Below are 20,191 nucleotides of genomic sequence, written 5' to 3' on the forward strand. Positions count from 1 at the left end.
AAAAAAAAAAAACATGAAAGTGAATGTTTTGGATTATTTTGCGGCAATCACTTCCCGTATCAGGGAGCAAGCAGCATCTTTACGTTCTTACTCTAGACAGTACTGAGCTGATGCCTTTGAGGGAAAGGAAACAAAAGAAAAGAAGGCCTCACCCTCACCCCAAGGATAACTGACCTACATTGCACCACATGCTGTGGGAAATTCTGCTTTTCCCCTTTTCAGTGTTTTTCCTGGTTTAGTTGCTAGGTGGATGTCAGATCCTTCCAAGTGCTTGGGTGCCTTGCTCCCAGTTAAACCCTACATGACTAAGAACCTGAAAGCCTCTAATTTTGATAACTTCGGCCCTTGTTTCTTGCTGCCTCTGTCATTTACTGACAGCTTACGTCACCCACTGATTCTGTGGCTGAAGCTACGGTATGGTATGCCTTGTGCTGCAGGGATATCCACATCAGTTAAATGTGACCTTGGCATCAGGAACCCATCTCTAAGCATGAGAAATACTTGTTGCACCTGACCACCAAACCACACAACACTGAAACACAAGCCACAGTTACCAAACAGCAGGTAGCTGGCTCAAATTGTCACGAAGCGACTTTCAGAAAGTCAAATGACAGCAACAGCAGCTGGGAGAGACAAAGATCTCATTATATCACTGCTGTTGGCTTTTCTGGGTATAAGGACTGTGGACACAGGGGGCTTCATTTTCTGTTTGAACTTGCTTGGCTTTACCTTTGAGCACCAGTGGATGTTACTGCCTCTTTTCAGTAAACTTGTCCCTAGTATTTGGGGTGGATGGTTGCCCGCATGCTGATGCTTCCCCTCCATTAGAGGATGTCTTGCATCTGTTTGACCAAACCAGATGCCTTCCAAYCAGGCATGTTTCAGCACAGCCAAGGAAATATATAAACCAGCTGTGACTGTAGTTTTGGGGAAAGAGTTTTGCCTCCTAAGAACAGCCAAATAGGCACTGACTCATTTAAGCGTGGTGGCTTCAAAATTTGGGGAGGCTAACATTTTTCTGATAAAGTTAATTTCAGTACATTAATTTCCAGAGGGGTTCACCTTATATCTAGGAAAATTATCTTGGCTGGTATAAGACAGTACTGTTAATCACATAGGTAGCTTAACAGCAGTAACTTAGAGAAAAAGGTTTTAAGGATAGCAGAGAGAAGTAGACCTTGTAAAAGCAAAGAAGGTCTTCTGGCTCTAAACAAAGTTGCACAGCTCACCACTGTATGTATGGAGGAAACATCAGAGCATGCAACAGCACAGAAGTAAAGGAGGAGCAGTGACTCCAGCTGCTGAGGACCACAGGAAGAGGATGCAAGTCGGCTGCTGCAAGAACCCTGCATCACCATGAACGCAAGAGCTGCTTTGAAAGTTGGTGGGAGGACCACATACACCATTTTTATGCTTGCCATCACTGCCATCAGGATCCAGAGGTAATTCTGGTGGYACTTTAGCACCAAGCGTCTGTTCAGGGTGGAGGAAGGGGAATGTATCAGAGCAAAGTCTTCTCAGTTCTTCTATGAGTTCTTTTTTTTGGGGGGGGGGAGAAGAGGAGTAGGGTGGGGAGGAATCTTTATAAATTTCTGAAGGGAATATTTGATGGAAAACCAGTAACCTGAAAACCAAAACATTTCTAGCTGCAACTACATCTTTTCAGCTGTCAGCCAAGAAGGTGCTAGATTTGAGCTTTTCAATGATCTGATGAGAACTGGTAGTAATTTTCTTGGAGTAGAACATTTTTCATAGTAATTAAGACACTCATTAAAAATTTCAGTCTGAAAAACATGCTCAATGGGAGGTTCTTTTATCAGCTTAAGCACCTTGTCAAGCTTTACTCAGGGGCTGGTCCTGTCAAAAGAAGTATACTAGGATTTTATGATGTTAGATTGAGATGAAACATTTTAAGATTTAATGGGAAATCTTTCTCCTTTGCAAGCTCARTTAAATACTTTCAAAAGCAAGCTCCCAAAACATGGGATCTGAAAATGCACCTGCAACCTTTCTCCTCCCTACCCTACAGTATAAATTCATGTTTGTTTCTGATGTTGGGTTTTTGTTAGGACTAAGCAAGGAAGAAAGTCACAGGGCAATGATCTATGAGGAGATCTATGGTCTTTGCATCTAACAGAAAACAGGAATGTGGATTTATCCAGATAAATGTCATACTTACTCTTTTACTACACTATTTGATACCACTATAATCAGAGGAATTAGTTCAGGCATGCTTTGAAGCTGGATTGCTTTAGAAACCCTTATGAAGAGTGTGCATCTCTTTGCTTCTACCCTCCATATCCTCTTGTGTGCTAGAGTGACCAAATAGGCAGAGCATTTTGAAAAATAGGTCTGCCCTGCTGGGTATTCTGGGGGTGTTGTTGGCACAAGTCCTCATTTTAGGCCGAGGGAGGGAGAAAGGTAGTACGGGAACTAGAGCTAAAAGCAACAGACATCCCAGCCTGTCCTCTCGGTCTACATTTTTTTGTTACATCAGCAGAATGCATACATAGCAAAATGCTGTTGCTCCTTGGTGTCTAAAGGTGAATAAATGACAGATACTTTCTTTGCCTTGCTGTTTATAATCTCCCCCATGCTGGCACAGCAACTTTCTCCAAAAGCAGGTTTAAAACCTCTGTTGTTAATTTCTGTCCCAGGACATGTTTAAGTCTTGGCAGAAATCTACCCTTTAGGGAAAGGGTCTCAGGTTATTAGCTGTTTGGGGAAAGACTGGGGCCACGGTGATAGTACTCTGTCACTTCTAGAGGAAGAACGTATTTCCTCCTATTCTCTCCAACATCTAATGTAAAATTTATCTTCAGCCAGCTGTGCGAGAAGTGACAAAGTCATAGTCACTGTATCTATTTCCACAGTGCTTTCCTGGACTCTCAGCACAGGAAACTCAGTGCTATGAAGATGGCTCTCCATTTCCCAGCAGCTAATCATTCGGGAGCACACAGGCCTGGCTGAACTGGCACAGCAAGTAGTGCTGCTGGCTGATGAGAAGACGGTGACAAGTTCCTCCTACTCAGCTGAGCAAGAGGTCCACTTGAGAAGGAAAAAAAAAAGTTTTGTTGGCATGCGTTTTTCCAGGAGGGCTGCGTGAGCATTCAAGCTCCTTGTTTTTGGAGCAAGGGAGAAGTCAGCTATCCTTTAGCGGCTATTAAAGCTAGAGGTCGTGGGAACGTGCACCTGCTGTTTCTTCTCTTTTGTTGTATCCTTGGCTAGATAGCACATTCACATCAGGAACAGGGCACTGATCAGCAGCTGCATGGAAAAATCAAGGCAGAAAATACACTGCAGGGGCTAAATATCAAAGCATTAGCCCATGTTCCCTGAGAACTGGAAGGCTGTACAGAAAAACGGACCAGGCACATGGCTGCTTCCCAGATTTCCTTGGCACAAGGTCACAGGGCAAACTCACAGCAGAGAGATGCTGGATAGAAAGAGAGGGAGGCAGAAGTGAAGGATGGGATTTTTATTCGGCAGGGCAGGGGAAGGTGGGAGAGAGCACCCCACCCTAAGAAAATGTTAAGTTTTTTTTTTAGGAAATTGGCAAACCCCAACCTAGAGGTTTGCAGCTACATATTAAGATTTGCCAGTTACTTTTGGGGGTCTTTTTGGTGTTTGATATAGGCTGATGATATTTTCTCTGGATTCAGACTCTCTTCAAAATAATTTAGGCAGAACTTCATGTTTCTGTGCGAAATCTTTTGATGACAAGCTCACAACTGAACCTTACTCCAAGACCATACGCCAAACTGTGTGTTTCTTCTCAATACGTAAGGCTGAGGATAGGAGGTCATTTTGGAGCAGACTGCAGATCCACATGGCTACTCTGGGCTTCTCTTCCTGAGAGACTACAGGCCCAGCAAGGCACAGTCACCGAGGTCCATTCACAAGGCATACCAAAGTTGGAAGAAGTCTAGAAGGACAGGATGAAACCTGGTCATGATCTGATCAGGTACGAGAGAGAGAGTCTCCCAGCAGGCCCCCTCTCAGCACTGTGAAAGTCTGGCGCGGTCCAGCTAATCACCTAGAGATCAGAAAATGTAAGAGTGTCCCACAGTGAAGACAAATTATTTAGACTGTTCTAACATTGTGTTTATTCACTTCACATGTTGCTTTTCAATGCTGCCAATATCTGTCTGAACTGTAACACTGGGTGTCAAGGCCCTGAGTGCACCAGGCTCTGCAATCTGTCTTTCCGCTGGAGAGTTTGGTTGCCTATGCCCAAGACCAGCTCCAATATGGTACAGTTGGGTAACTGTGGGTCATACTTCTGCAAAAACAGCTAAGTTGTGAGAAAGAGCTGCAGGAAGCCTGGGTCTTCCACCCTAGATGGCTCAGAAACTGCATTTAAACACAACCCTGAGCTATGCCATAGGTGTGCCTGTGCCCAGCCTTGTACTTCCTCACCCATACCTTTCCTTGCTGATTTGATTTCCTGATTTCACCTCAAACCTTCCTCATCACTGAGGACTCATCCAGCAATCATTGGACACTTGGCTGACCCTGATTTACCATCACCCAACCTGCTCTACCTTTCTTGTTTGAGCACAGTGGGATTGTGCTGCTTTTTGGCGATAGCACTGCCACTGCCGGCCTTGTCATCACCCTCAGCTTCTGGCTTTCCTAGCCCTGTAGAGAAGCTCACTCTTGCTGCTCCCTGACACTTGTCATGACAAATTCAACAACCTAAAAAGCTCTCTTGTTTACAAGCAAACCTGAACAAAACTCTCTATATGGCACTCCATTACACTAGTTAYGAAAACAAAAGACAAACATGCATTGCAATGGTCTTCTTTTCCAGATCACTATAAATAGTCTTCTCTGACCTTTTACTCTCAGAAATACTTAACCCCTCTCCGTCAAGATACTGCCYCCTAAATCAAACCATCGACTCCATTCCTACACATCATTAAGTGAAAATAACCAAAGCAGAAGGCTCTATTCAAAGTGAGGCTGTGCTTTGCACTCAAAGCTTCAAGAGACACACAGCAGCTTCAGCTCCTACCCATCCACAACATGCAAGGGGCATACCCTTGAAACCCAGTCTAGTGGTCTGAGTACTGTTCAGTCGTCTTTAATCCTGCCCTGATACAGAGCATGACTTACCTCCGCTATAATCAGTTTAAGTCCCCACATTAAGGTTTCTTTGGAGGCAATGGCTGTACTAGCCTGAAGGTGAAAGAGGCACTTTCAGATTAATGTGCATAAAAAGGATATCTGCATTTCACCCACCAGCTGGCTTTCTAGTTACAGGTTTTTTGGTCAACCATTTCCTCACAGCTCTCCATATCTTGCTCTGAGATTTACAGTCCCGTTAACCATGAGATGCCYCAAGCTACATACATCAGTGCTTCCCTGGTGGTGAATGAAACTAGGGAGTGAGCATATGACAGCTGAGGAGTGGCTCAGATCATGATGGGATAACCTGTTTCCAAACTTTCGGAGCTCAATGCAGGACCCACAAAGCTTTTCTATACCAGACTTCAGCTRTACAGTGTGCACACACCTGAGTGACCCTGAACAGGAAGATAAGACAAGGTCAGTGAGCCTACCTGGGCCTAAGTTAAAAAAGGGGCAGAAAAGCGAACAACAGCAGATTGTGAAAACAGACAATTTTCTTCAAGTCTTGAAGTGACACATAGTAAAAGAGTGCTAGATACCACTGATGTGAGCAATTCTACCTTACACTATGCATGCAGAGCAGCCCGAATCTAAGCATTGTGCTTTACTGGCAAGGGTGAAAGAAGAAATTCTGCCTAGGAATTTTTGGTAGCACTACTAATAGGATGCATAGTAGCACTGCATGTATTCAGAATAAGAACACTTCCCTGAAGGCACTGAGTGGAGTATTTAGGAAAGAGAACAGATGTAAGAAATGCCTTTATGGCTCATCTCCATAGGCTTCTCTGGTTCACCACAAAAGAGTTGCCTTTTGTCTTTGATCATCTGAGGATGCCAACCACCCCTGGCTCTCACAGACTTTCAGATAACCACATGTATGTCTTCTACCATAATTCTCCCTCATCTTTGGGAGCAACCGCCCACAAAGATCCAGAAAAGTACCCTGTTAGCTTGAAGCACTTGAAAGACTACTTGTCATCACCATTGCATAACAAAATCAAAATGAATTACCCCTGCCCCCAACAAAACCCACATGTTAGGAATCAGGTTGTTCAAGATTGGCTGAAATGGGCTTTGTTTGCCCTGTGGTTTCCATAGCTGAGTGGATACAGCATGCTACAGTGCTGTMCCTTGCACAGAAGTTCAGGGCACTAGACAAGCAGATATTCACCGACTTCAAACTCCTTCAGGGTTCAGATTGAAATGCCCAGTGCAGAAGAGACCAGAGAAGAATCCTACACCAAAGGCAGAGTGGGGAATATATTTATGATGGATGTTGAATTTCAGAATGCCTCCATTTGTTTCATCCAAAGAAGCCTCAGAATTAAACATTTAGATTCAATAGCTTAAGAGCTTTAAGTTTTCACTTAAATCTAACAACAACAAAAAAGGTTGCACAGAAAATCCCCACAATGAATCAAGTACTGTTTTGGCTCAGTGAAAAATCTCGTTCCACCATAAATGGTAAGTGTTACTACTTGCTTGACACACAAGATGGAGATTAAAGAGCTGATAGTATGTTTTTAAAACAGTTACCTTGGGTTTACACACAACAAATGCGTCAGAAGGAACATTAGCAAGTCTGTGTAGTGTAATGCACCATGATGTGAATAACTAGATAAAAAATATCTGCAATTTATATCAAGAAATGCATACAATCAGGAACATACAAAAAAAAAAAAGATTTTCACTCTATATTTGAATGAGAGCAATAACCTGAGGATGAGACTTTGGAGGCAAGCTCCACACGGGCCTGCACACTGTGCCTTCAATCAAAAGGCTGGAGGTGAAGAGCAGACGGCACCCTCCCTATCCTTCTCGTTCACCCGAATGCTTAAGTGCTGTGCATTTCTGCTCAGGACACAGCAACAAGGTGAACTCTCATTGTGCTATCACAACATTTGGAGTCATGCTGGTGAATTACTGCTCTATGTTTATAGTCATTCCCAATTTTGATGTGAAGGACAACATGGCCTCTGACACTTGAGGCACTTGAAATTAAAATAAACTCTCAGATTCTGGGATTATATGGAAATCAGATCTCTGCTTTTGTTTCTTCTTCTTCGGAGATGAACCCAAGTCTTTCCTCACACTTTTTATTGTAGAAAAAAAGAAACAGCAGCTTATATTCCAGAAAGCAAGTATTTTTCCCTTATCCCAATGTATTTGAACTGCAATTATTTGTTAACACATCTTTTAGGAAGATTTTCCTAATAGAAAATCAGGGGTTTTCCAACAGATCCTTCTGGAATAGGAATAATGGACATTTTCCTTCACAACAAAAGAGACCRAGCATCCTTTAAAAGCCTGGTGGTCCTCTTCAGAGGGACTCTGTGGGTACAGGTCCCACTGCCAATACTGGAAAACACTGGCACTAGAGTTAGTTTTAGCCTTCAGGTAGACCTAAAGATAAAATAAATACATATTTGCCTTCATGTTTGATTTTTTTTGGCTTTGCCCTCCAGCCATTAATGAACAATATACCTTTCAGATGGAAGACTCCTTTAAAASCTAGTACTTCTTTTTATTTCTCAAAAGAATTTGTTTTCACACAAGAGCTTTTCAACACAGCTAAAGAAATAAATTAGTGCCCAGTCATGATGACAGCTTGTGGGAGGAGAACTTTGGTCCCCTAAAAGACTGGGGAAGAGAGACACCATGTTATTCATGCAGGGATCTTCAAAGCCTCTGGACTAGAGGTCTTATAATGTTGGCTTTCCTTTGCAGCAAGCAGATTTACTCCCATTTACCCCAATAGAAAACTTTTCTATAAAATGGCTCAATTTCTGAGACAAGTTGAGCTGAAAGTGGTAGTTATAAGAAGAAAAATCACAAGTCTCTTAGTCTCCACAGAAGCTTGCTGCATTCAGCCCTGGCAAAGATCTCATTAAACTTGTACAACTCAAGACTGATCATAAGCATAGATTTCTGTGTGAGCATATTTGTGCACAGTTACTTGAGTCACCAAATCATTTCAGTCCTACRGGGCAGAGATGACATGTAAGTAAACCACAGGTGTGAGAAGGACTTAATTTCTAATAGCACTTTTATGGCTGCTGTTATTCCTTCATGGTAAATGAACTGTATTATTGAAAGCCACAASAAGTCTAGGCACAGAAAAACATGCTGCCTGCACTCACACGTGTATTCACACTGGTGGTTGAGTTTCTGCAGTGAAACAAACCCACTGCAATGGAAGGTGCTCAGCTGATTTAAATCAGTTGAGCTTTGCATGCACATACCYCACCAAGCATGCTTACAGTATATTCAGCTTTATGACAGCAAATTGTCAAATGGGCAAAGAAACACTACAGCCAGGTACCATTGCTAGGCTGGGTCATAGTTTCACAAGTGCTTCAGAAGAGGTACCCTGGTCACCACCCAYCAGTGCTTGCCAAGGTCAGATTGAAGCAGTGACCTTTTTGCATTAAGCTAGGTGTCTAGCCACAGCACAAGGGAAGACAAATAGCCAGCATCTATTTTAATAACGCCTTTCTACACACGTGGCCTCAGGTCTCATGCCTCTCAGGGCAACAAGGCTCAGCATCACACCCTGCATGCTRTGGAATCTCAGGCAAACCAGAGTTTCTCCCTAATTTGCACGTAACTCTTTCTTGACCTTCCTTAGAGGAGGAAAAATGGCAGAATCCAGACTAGAAAAAGACACTACCTAGAGTTCTAGCAGAGTTTCACTGTGTCAAGCAAACAAAAGTCAACCCTACTAATTTATCACCAAGACTTCTTACTCTTTCAGGACTGTTTCCCCTATGGTTTCTTTTCTCCCGCAGAACCAGTTTGCCTCAGCTGCAGTCCATTCAAGCAACTGCCACAGCTAGGCAAAATAACGAAGCCCCTCATTAACTCTTTCTGGATGGTTTTTCCAAGTGGTGTGCTTACACTGGCACTTTAACAGTAATTACAGACTATAAAATAATGCATGTATGTGATGCAATGTTCTGGTCCTTCCTTACTTTTTCTGAGTGTTTAATTTTCATATACTAAAATCACATTATTAAAGGCTTCATTTTCTTTGTTTTTAGACTTTTGTTTTCTTTTTGTTTTGTTTCTGGATGTTACTTATTTATATTAATTGTTCAAAGGGAGCAACAAGTTGGAAGAGCTTCTTATGAGAAAACCAGACTTTGCTTCTAAGTTTCCATTACTAAAACAAATTGAAATCAGTAGGTTTCAAGTCTTCCTCTGCCACACATGCTCTTATTTGCAAGATAGCAAATCTGCGACCACAGGTTCTTTGTTTTACTCAGTGAATCTGTCCAGAGGAGTATGAAAAATCCACCCACAGCTTCTCAGCATGCAAGCTCCCCAGTGACCACTGTTCTACCTATCTCAAGTTGGCAATACCTTGATTCGTAAGCAGCTCTTAATCTCCAGTGTTTACTCACATAATAGCTCTTTGAATGTGTATGTTCTTATAGCTAGGAAATTATGCACAATTACTTAACCAACAGAACACAGGAAGTCTTAAATCTGAAACAAAGCTAATTTCAGGTTTATCCTASAGAGTGGGTGCAGTCTTACTCCCTAACCCCTTTTCTTTCCCGTGATATGAGTGATGGAAGAGTGACTTAAGGGCCTCCTTCTAAGTGAGATTTCTTACTCTGGAAAAGGATTAGATAAAAAGAAAGGCAAAAAAGCCTTTATCTAGAAATGAAACCCCTGAAATGAGAGTAGGAAGAAAAGSCTTCTACTTTGATCAAACTATAGCATGTTTTTTTATGAGCAGGCTTTATGCAAGCACTGTGCAGTACTATGAGTGGATGCTTGTAGATGGGAGTGGTAAGGTCAACTCTTAAGCACATGTGATGGTTCCTGTTATAAAGATCTGTTTTGGCATTTATAACCTTGCCAAATGTTAAGAGTTTGTGCTAGAATTCTCTGTGGTAGATGTCTGCCTCAGCCTGATAGTTGATTTTTTTTTCCTTTACATTTCAGGATAGATCAATAACTCGCAGAAATGTTTTACTATACCAGAAAATGTGGACAACCTTTTGTTTGAAGAGCTGTAGCAGTGACGTTTTAGATCAAGGAGTTCACAGTTGGCAATGTTTGCCTTTCTGTTAGTGATATGCTGTGCTGAGTTCCATAAAAGCCTGGCCAAAACCGACCAAGGGATAAGACTTTGTAAAGGTTCAGTTCATACTTGCTYTGCATTATTCACTGAATCTTCTTCCCACTGAATGTGCAAGCGTTACAGAGAACGAAAGCACAGGTATAGCCCGGTACTGCTGCAAGATCACACCTACTCTATTCACAGGACTGTGACTGTAAACCCAGACCCTAGAAGTCTTTGCAAGAGCAAGTGTATCATTTTGAACAGAAGCATTTCTGAGGGCAGAGATGTGTATCTGCATATATTCAAGTCCAGACCAATTCTAATCCTATAAGGAGGAACAAAATAAAATAGCAAAGGGCTCAGCCTGGCTAATTTAAGAAAGGGGAGATGGAGTAACGGAGTGACAGAGCCCTTTGCAAACGTGGATGGAGCAGAACAGTATTCATATTTCCCAAGTCAGGGAAATTTAGGATTTTCAGTTGCTAGATTGCCTATACAGAAAAGCACAGGGAGTGGGCTTCAGAGGAAAAGTCCAGCAGAAGAGAAATGAGCTAAAGGAGGAAATCATAACCATCAACCCAAAGCCCAAAGACTGCTGAAGAAGAGCAAGGAAACTAAGGAAGAGTGGCATGGAAACATTCTCACTTTAATTTCCATGTCCTATGCTCCATAGTAGAAAGGATTTGGTTTAGAAACCCACCTGAAAAGTTTGGTATACTTGATGTGTCACTRAAGAGAGAGAGATCACAAGGGTGAAGCACTAGGAAAATCAAGTCTAACCTCTGGCTGTCCCACATGGGTCAACAGTTGTCCTGGGGATCCTCAGGTTCCATTTACAGGAAGGTAATCCAGCTGGAGACCCTTTGCCCAGAAAATGGACTAAAGACAGCAGTCAATGACTGAAGCAGAAAGGCAGGCACTTGCCTCCCTGCTTTGTCTGCTTTAGCTGTGTCAACACCATTACTAGTGGCCGCTACTTCTAGTTTGCCCCATTTTCTAACCAAATGGAACATCAGTCTTTCAACATGGGGTTGATGGGGAACAGAGCTGCTCAGCTTCAGTGCTGGAACTACCTATGCCCAGTGCTAGGTAGAAGAGACTGCATTTTCTTAAGTATTTCGTATTTCCCCCAGTGTCTGGGAGGCCTCTCATATGGCAGTAAGTGAACCTCTCCGGAAGAGAGAACTTGTAAAGACATGTTCCAGGGAGAAGTTCTACTGTTACTGGTTCTTTTGGGAYGTAGACGAAAGAAGCTGTTCCTTGGGAACACGCAGGTGCTACAGGTAGGAGAAAAGGTAGATTGCAGAGAGGTTTCTTCCTGTTTTTACCCTGACGCTTATCACTGAGACACACGAGGTTGCAACAAGTGCCGGGAATTTCCACAGGAGCCGTGATATGGAGCAGTGTTGCACAGAGACCTCTTTGTTTTGTTCTTTTTGTCCAGCACTGTCTTACAAGTAGGAGGATGACCACCTAGACGACTAGATACAGCAAATATTGGATGCTGGGACTATCCTGCTGTTGTCTATCRTGCCAGTCTGTACTGGTGCTGTTCCCTCAGAGGGAACCACTCTCTCCTCAGCAGCATGGCTGGAGAACTCGGGCWTGAGCCAAATTGCAACATGATGCAGTCACAGATTTTGGGCATTTGTTAAAGGAGACTTTTGCGCAGCCACATGCATGTTTTATGAAGTATTTTGTGGAAAAATACATGAAACCTACTTAGAGATACTACTTAGGAATACAGGTTTCTGTCTGTGTGACCAGGTAGGCAGTAGAGTTTTAAAAGAGCCTAAACCATACAAAACAGAAATAGAGTGTAAATAAACCATCAGAGTAAAAAAAACCTTTTCCCCTTTGCACTGAGAAATGAGAAGCAGCAGAATAAGCACTTTGCATGACTATATTGGGGTTGCTACTCGTTCTCTGTGGTAATATAACTGCCTTACTGAAAGCCACAATGAATTCAGGAGCAGAAAGCTACAYTGACTTGAGTATGTATTTTTAATCACCATGGAGATCAAGTTTGTACAGTGAAAGTGAACCTACTGTAGCTGACAAGTATGCAACTGTTTAAAATCCTTTTTTTGGAGCAGAGCAAGCTTCAAGTTCACATTCACTCACACAGAGGATGCAGCCCGGTCATTGCCCATGCACAAGACTAGTTTATACTTTAACACCTACGCAGATTTACACCTCTCTGAGAAAAGTTATGACCAGGAGTATTCTGGGCAAAGGGTTTACCATCAACCATTCTTCAGTGTCCTCGCTCATAAAACTGTGGGTCTTGTTCTGATTTCAGGTACTATCAGAGAAATATATTGAACTTTCAGAGAAATATTTTATGACAGCTACTTCTTTTGAGTGCTGGACATATTTGCATTTCAACCAGTAGATTTGCTTTATGCTTATTCTAAGCTCAACTTGACACTTATAGTTTTCTCTAAATTGGTTAGATGCTATCTAGACAAACTGCAAGAGCAATAAATACTGGAGTTTGAGAGATCCAGAAATTGCCTTCATTTTTCCCCTGCCAGAAATGTATATTCACCAGCTTCATGTTTTAAGTGAATGTATATACTTTTACCTTGCACATAACAGATGTCCAATGTCATTATTACTTGGTCAGCCCATCTCAAAGGATTACACAGAAATCCATCCACATCATTTTAATGCATGGGACTTCCTCAGAAAGATAACATTCTGCCGACCACAGCCTTAGAGATTTGAAGTTATCATTATCTGTTACTTAAGCAAGTCACCCTCTACCACTCAGGTAAGTGAGTGATTTAATTAACATTTTAGAGGTGAGGAGTGAAGGATAGAAGCATAAGATATCCTATGAGACCTGGAAATACTTTCCACCTCATAGAAGTGGCAGTAGCAATTTAAAAAAATACAGGGTTCTTTTCAGTGAACTTCTCACTTAAGCAAAAAWTCAATAGACAAATAGACGTGATATATGCTAAATGCTCATGTCTATCCCCCAAGCTATGTGTTTTTGTTTCCAGTTATGCTGAAATCTAAGTTTTCCACAGACAGATAGCGTGCACTAGAAAAGGCTCTCAATGGAACAGGACTGTCACCAATTCCTAAGTCTGAGCAAAATAAACAAGGAGTCCGCATCTACCTCTTTCTTCCGATTCTTTCCAAGTATCTGTCAAGTCTCTTAGTACTTGGGTTCAAGACTCCGGTTCTGCTAATGCTAAACACCTTCTCAATAGAGAAACTATTGACAACGCAATTAAAAGAGACTTAAGTTGTTGGCATTTCACAGAAGGGCTGGGGAAGGACTGCACAATTTGAGCATTTTGTGCGCTAAATGCAGAATATGTTTCTTCCACTAGCTCATAATAAGAATTCTCTCTTTGATGTGAAACATAGACAAGAAAAGACTCCTTCACTTTTACCCCATCTGAGCTCTGCTGTGGGGTTTATCAGCCACAAATCAACCCTGTGAAGAGAGGCAGGGCCCAGAAGGCACAGGAAGCCCAGCTCTGCAAAAAGGCAGGGGATACAAGCTCTCTAGCTTCAAGGAYCTAATCAGCCAGGAGCACAGGAGGTCACAGCACAGAAGGGAAGCACAGTGACTCTGCTTGCTGAAGATGTACTGGCACAAGCCAAACTGAACAGAAGACCCATATGAGACATTTAGGCAAGAGCAGACTTGAAAATTGCTGGAAAGACAGAGCATATCTTCTGCGAAGCGACTGTGGGTGCAAAGCATGGGTCAGCCTGTCCTTTGGAACCCAGCTGCTGTTAAAAGCTGAGGCCAGRCACTGTGCCCAGGTTGTTTCTTTACCTTTGTTGTGCTCTTGGCAATAGCAGGGGCTTTAAAAAGTTAAATATTCCTGCCAGTGTAACTCAGAATGATTTCTGCATAGCCAATAAAATTATAATAGGCAACAAACTGTCATCCCTTCCCCCTACCAACCGGGATGCCAGTCTAATACTCAAGCTGAACTAAAGCAAAGGCTATGGGCTATTGACCTGTCATCTACTCCAAAGTGGAAACTTTGCACCAGCAGTAGATGGAATAGTAGCACCAGTCTGGGGCTCAAGAGTGCTGGCATGTCAGGTGCAATATCATCATAGTAACCTTAGTTATATCCCTGTCTCAGTCTCTTCCCTCATACTCTTCCYCAAGAGAAAATAGCAAGGTTAGGAGGCTTCCTATTCCCGAAGACCTGTGAAGAACTACATCACAGATTCCTACTTTGTGCCCCTGAGTAATGCCTGACACATTACTTTCACAGGTATGAGCTGACATATTAGCTGAGCTGTGATAAAACACTGACCTTCCCTAGGCTCTCCAAAGACATCATCCTGCAGTGAATGTCCCATGTTGTTACCATCAGTTTCTTTGCTTTAGCACRCTGGAAGAGAGCAGTGGCATGCAGAGGCAGGTGGAGGTCCCAGAGTAAGGAAAGTGCAGTATAGAAAGTACCTCAGGATATCAGGGCTTGATCTTCAGTCATGCCCACAGGCTCATGTATAGTTTGATCATGTGACTATTTTTCCYCTGCTGTCACATGAAACACTATTTTTTCCAGACAAGTATAGCTGACAAGTGTTGAAGCAGTTTACCATCTTCAAATTGACACAGAAAAGATTAGTGAGACAACGTATTTCAAACTCTGCTGCGTTGTTAACCATATTATAAAGCTCCCTTGCTGTGCCATCACCCTTGTTGGCCTCCTGGGCCTTCCCTTCATTTTGGTTATTGTCTACCTTTATGCATCTGCTGTTGGCAGATATGGATGATATGGCATGACCATGTTCCTTGTCTAGAGGAAAAGACACTTCGGGCACTACTGCTGTCACCTGACACTCCCCTCTGATTCTGTCACACTGCTGGAGCATATGAAATGGTGCTACATGGACTGGCGATATGAATGAAGCAGGACTGGAGACTGGGGACTCAGCTAATTTCCTCTGTGTATGAAGATGTATGGAGGGACAGTAAATTTCCCTACCCAGTGGGTGTTATGTAGCACCAGAAGAATAGACTGTAGTAGTCAGGCACAGTAGGGCTTCATTCCTTTTAACAGCATTCACTCCCTTCTGGATATGATGGCCTCCATGTCTATCTGACTTGCAGAGCTGAAGCTAGCACCATAGAACAGTATATCATATATGAGCAAAAAACTTCTCAGGCATCTCCTCACTCGCCCCTTTAAGAYCTATGCCAGCTGGTTCATTTCATTTCCTCTCCTTACATTAAAGGATGTATTTATTACAGATTTTTTTCACATATCTCAATATGCTCTATTTCCTTCTGTTATAGAAGAACTGACATAAAGAATTCAGAGTATATAAAACAATCCCCTTGAAACTCTTCCTAATGCAATAGCCTGATAAGAAATGTGTTGCTGAATATTGTCTGCAATCACCATCCCAGGAGTTCTGGGAATATTGTCTGTGAAGAGGAACTATCAGTTCAATGAGATGATTAGGAGAAAGAAAATGGGGAGCAATCACCCAGCCTCATTTTACCTTCAAAGAAGTTAGTTATCATGATGTTAGTTATCAGGAGTCAACAGCCGCTACGAACTATATTCATTATCCTTCTAGGACACAAATATGAGGCATGTTGATACAAATATCAAGTATTGCATAATCACAGAGCAATTGGGGCTGGAAGGGACCTCTGGAGATCATCTGGTTCAAACCCCTGCTAAAGCAGATTGCCCAGAACCACATCCACTTGGGTTTTGAATATCTCCAAAGACATAGGCTCTATAGCCTCTCTAGACAACTTATACCAGTATYTGACCCCCAAAGTGAAAGTGTTTTCTGAAGTTCAGGTGGAACTTCCTGTATTTCAACTTGTGCTCATTGCCTCTCATCCTGTCACTGGGCACCACTAAGTCAGGCCCCTTTCTCTTCACACCCTTCCATTAGATGCTTCTAAACATCACTCATATCCCCCTAAGCCTCCTCTTCTCCAGGCTAAACAGTTCCAGCTTTCTCAGACTTTCCTCTTATGAGAGGTGCTCCAGTTCCTTAATCATCTTCAAGTATGTTTCTGGATCAGTGCCAAGCATAAAGCCTAGAGCATAAGGAAATATGTAAGACAGTTTCCTATTGAAATGCAAGTCACCATAAGGGGAGGGAGAAACATTTTTATCTCTACTGAGGGAAGGAAGTCCTCATTATCCTGGCAAGTGTAAAAAGCATCGCTGAAAAATAAACATTCACATATTCAGGAAAGTAAACCAATGGTTATTTTAACTAAGCAACTGGCCAGGCCACCTCCTGGAGAACAAGGAAAGAAGAGAATAAGAAATTAAGAAAAAAATCTTTCTGTTATTCTACCATAGGTTCCTTTCGCTGACTGTGGACCAGAGATTTAAAGGTTGTGCGATCAGGGAGCAGTGAGAGCTAGCTACTTCCTAAAGGAACCTGGAGCCAAGCACAATAATATGGCCAGCAGGCCAGTCCTGCAGTACCTGACCAAAGTATGCAGGGCAGACATGGGGATGGCAGCCAAGTTCAACTAAGAGTCCAAATCACCAGGCAAATACATGGTAATAGGGAAGGTCCAAGGTCAGTTCAGGAAGAAAATCCACAGATCAAGGCAAGGGCTGGTGAGAGTAATTAGGGTCAGACACAGTTCAGTGACTGCCAAGCAGGTGCACAGTGACAACAGAGACTCAAAGTCAAGCTGGGAAATCAATCCATGAGTTAGGGTCCAGAGCAATAGGAACCACAGCCAGGTAAAGGCACAGCTGTGGCTGAGCTGGAGACTGCTACTCCTGCAACACAGCTCAAGGAGAGAGTGAAGGCCCAGGCCTGAGCTCAAACAGTGTTCCTGTGCCCATGGGCAGAGAGCGTGGGTGAAGGTGCCAGGTGAGGCTGATCAGGGCCATTGAGACCTGCTAGCGCATTCAGAGCCCTGGCAGGATGACCTGAAGTCCTATAAAGCAAAGACTAGCTACACAGAGGTGAGGTCCACAAATGTATGCAGAAATGTAGGCAGAGCCTTGCTCCACACAGCTGTGCTTAAACTGTAGGAAGCATAATGCCATGCCTCCATGTATGCTTTGTTAGCATCCAGACTTCTATTTACAACCAGAATTGGTTCTTGCATGGATGCCTTTGCTCTTTCTTAGGATAATAATGAGTCTGGAGATAACCCTACACATCTCTGTRCAGAAGGAATTCAAAATCTACAATTTCTGGTCTGACCAACTGTGCAAAAGGATTTTGTTGGAACCATATCAGTGATGTGRCAATTCCAAGTGCTAAAGCTTTAGAATACGATGCAAGTGTTTACAGTACATCTAGTGTAACTATGCAAAAAAAAGYATTGCCTGCCTCATCTTCACTTATTGCTGCCTTCCACCAAAAGGCTGGTTGGCCCTTGCTTATTTTTACTGCATGCGATATTTTCACTCAGGCACAGGAACCTTTTCCTATTAAGTCATTTGCTTAACATTTGTGCATCAAAAGGTTATCTTATATTGCATCGAACAGAGTTTATTCATTTCATCCTTTGCCTGATAATATCATCAAAATGCAATGTGTTATGAGACTAGAAAAACAAAAACAGTCTCAGCTTTTTCAAGCTGGTAGTCCATTGCACCAGATAAAAATGCTTCATTGTGGAACTCCGTAATACAATATATCACAGAGAAAACTATGCCTCAGTGGTGGATTTGAAAACCATGTGAGTTTTGGGTGTATGTAAATGAGAGTATCTTTGTGAGAGAAAGAAAAATGCTTGGGAGAAAACCTTGCTGTAACAGGCTGAGAGTCCATGACTAGCAGTGCAAGATTATCTTTATTTTAGGTTTTGGTAAGGCTTTCAATGCCTCACAGCCCCCTGCTCACTTCCTGTGAAATATTAGCAACCTGATATGCATCATTTGAGGAGCTCCACTGTCTATCTATTATAGTTTCATGTGTTTTACTCCAGACCGATAGCTTTGGTTCTTTGGGGGATGACTAGACTGAGTAGAGCAGGAAATTATACAAATGTAATGTCAAGATAGAGCTTATTTTCTGTAATATGGGCTATAAAACATCCCAGCAAGCAAAAACCTGGACACTCCGTAGAACTGTGAAGACCATGGCCCATGCATATACACTGCACCGAAAGGCAGCTACAAACTCAGTCTAACTTCGTATTTCAAAAGAATGAATTAAGTCACTGCTGTTAGGTGCAGCCAAGATAATGCTCTCCGTAGAAAACTCAGTTCTGTTCATTTCATGTTATATGCCGTGGGGTTCAGGCAGCAATTGTTATTGTTGTCCCAAAATCCGGGTTCTGTTACCCGGTGTGCAAGCAACCAATAGACACACAGGGTCGAGATATTTGTTTATTTCATTTCTGCGCAGAGATGGGTGCTAGGTGGTAAATCCACAAAGCCAGCACACCTTCTCCCCCTCTCATTCTTGATTTATACACACTTTTTAGGGAGTACTTTATACAAATCTTTCTATTGGTTACAGTTTCATTACATCAGGTAATTGCTCTGCGCTTGCGCTTTCACATTCTTGTTAATTAGCATAGGAAGCGAAGAAGAGGTGGTAACATCATTATCATGTCATTTCCATCTCATTATTCATTTAGGGGTGTAAAGTTTAATATGTTAATAAGCCTTAATGAACCTAAGGTCACTTCTGGGTTATTCTGCTGTTTTTGTCTTACCTACCCTTCACATTCTTCAAAGCGCTGTGGTTTCATCAAGGTTATTTAGCCGGAGCTGCTTATCCTTTGCAGTACTGTTTTACTCTCTCCCTTGTCCTTGAGTCTTGTTAACTATTTGCAAGGTTTTTCTCACAGCATTTCTCTAACATTATGATGTGTTATTGTTGTTTCTCATTTAATCACATACGTAGAAGAATGAATTTTTCTTTCTTAGACAAAGATGAGTCTTTAGAGGAGTCTAAATGCAGTTGAATGACAGGATGCATTAAAAATTCTAATGAGACATTTTGATTTAAATATGTTTAAATTAATTAACCTACATATAATAATGATCAATCATCATGACATACCTATTCAAGTAACTATATTAAATAAAAATCATGTAACTTTACATACTTTCTCCTAAAGTTTAACAGAAAGTGGACCTTCAAAAACCCCTTATAAAGCCAAATCCCAATCCCTCCAACAAACTAAATCTTTGACTTTGAGTTGAATACAGTATTTCATTCAATTGTAAAATGTGTTTCTGAAAGAGGACAGCATGATTTAGTTTGACCACAAGGCAGAGATGAAAGAGCAACTATACATATATATATATTAACTTCTATTAAAGTTTCTCACAATCAAGTCATATGAACATTAACAAGCCTGTCTAGGTTTATGCACTGGGCAATAAGAAAAACAAGCAGTGACTGTCTGACACCATGCTTTGAAACAGCTCAGAAAGAGATAGAAACAACATTTCAGTTTACTGTGACTTCTAGCAAAACCTGTAAGATAGAATGGAAAATAGGGGACACTTTTCTGCTCTGGAAGAAATACGCCATCCAAATCTTAGATCCTACTGCTACTCTAGCTGAAAAAGGGGGGGGGATGTCATGTATGTAGGTATAGTGGGAGAAGCAAGCGACATGGAGGAGGTGTTCATTGTAAAGTCGTTTCTGGTCTCTTAGTATTTCTAGTGAAACAGGACCTTGTGACATTTTTATCAGCAGAGGAACCCAACCTGGAGGGAAAGGAAGGCTGGTAGATTTGCACAAGAATTATTTTCACAGGTAGTGTGGGATGTTCGATTCCAGCAGATAGAAAGTCCAATGCAAGAAAGTTACTTACTTAATTACTAATTTAGGAAGTTAGTTAAGTCAGCTGACTGTCAGGAACATAACAGTGACACCAGCTCTCAAAATAGGATAGTTGAAGTTCCCTCACACCCTTGGCAAGTGCCAGAAGCATAGTTAGGAACTATTAGGTTTACAAGAAATTTAAATTAAGCAAAAAAATTATTTAGTTTTTGTGGTTTCAGAAAACAATAGAGCAAAGCCCAAAGA

Source organism: Rhea americana, unplaced genomic scaffold (assembly GCF_003343005.1).
Source record: "Rhea americana isolate MKP2758 unplaced genomic scaffold, rheAme1 scaffold_177, whole genome shotgun sequence".
NCBI lineage: Eukaryota > Metazoa > Chordata > Aves > Rheiformes > Rheidae > Rhea > Rhea americana.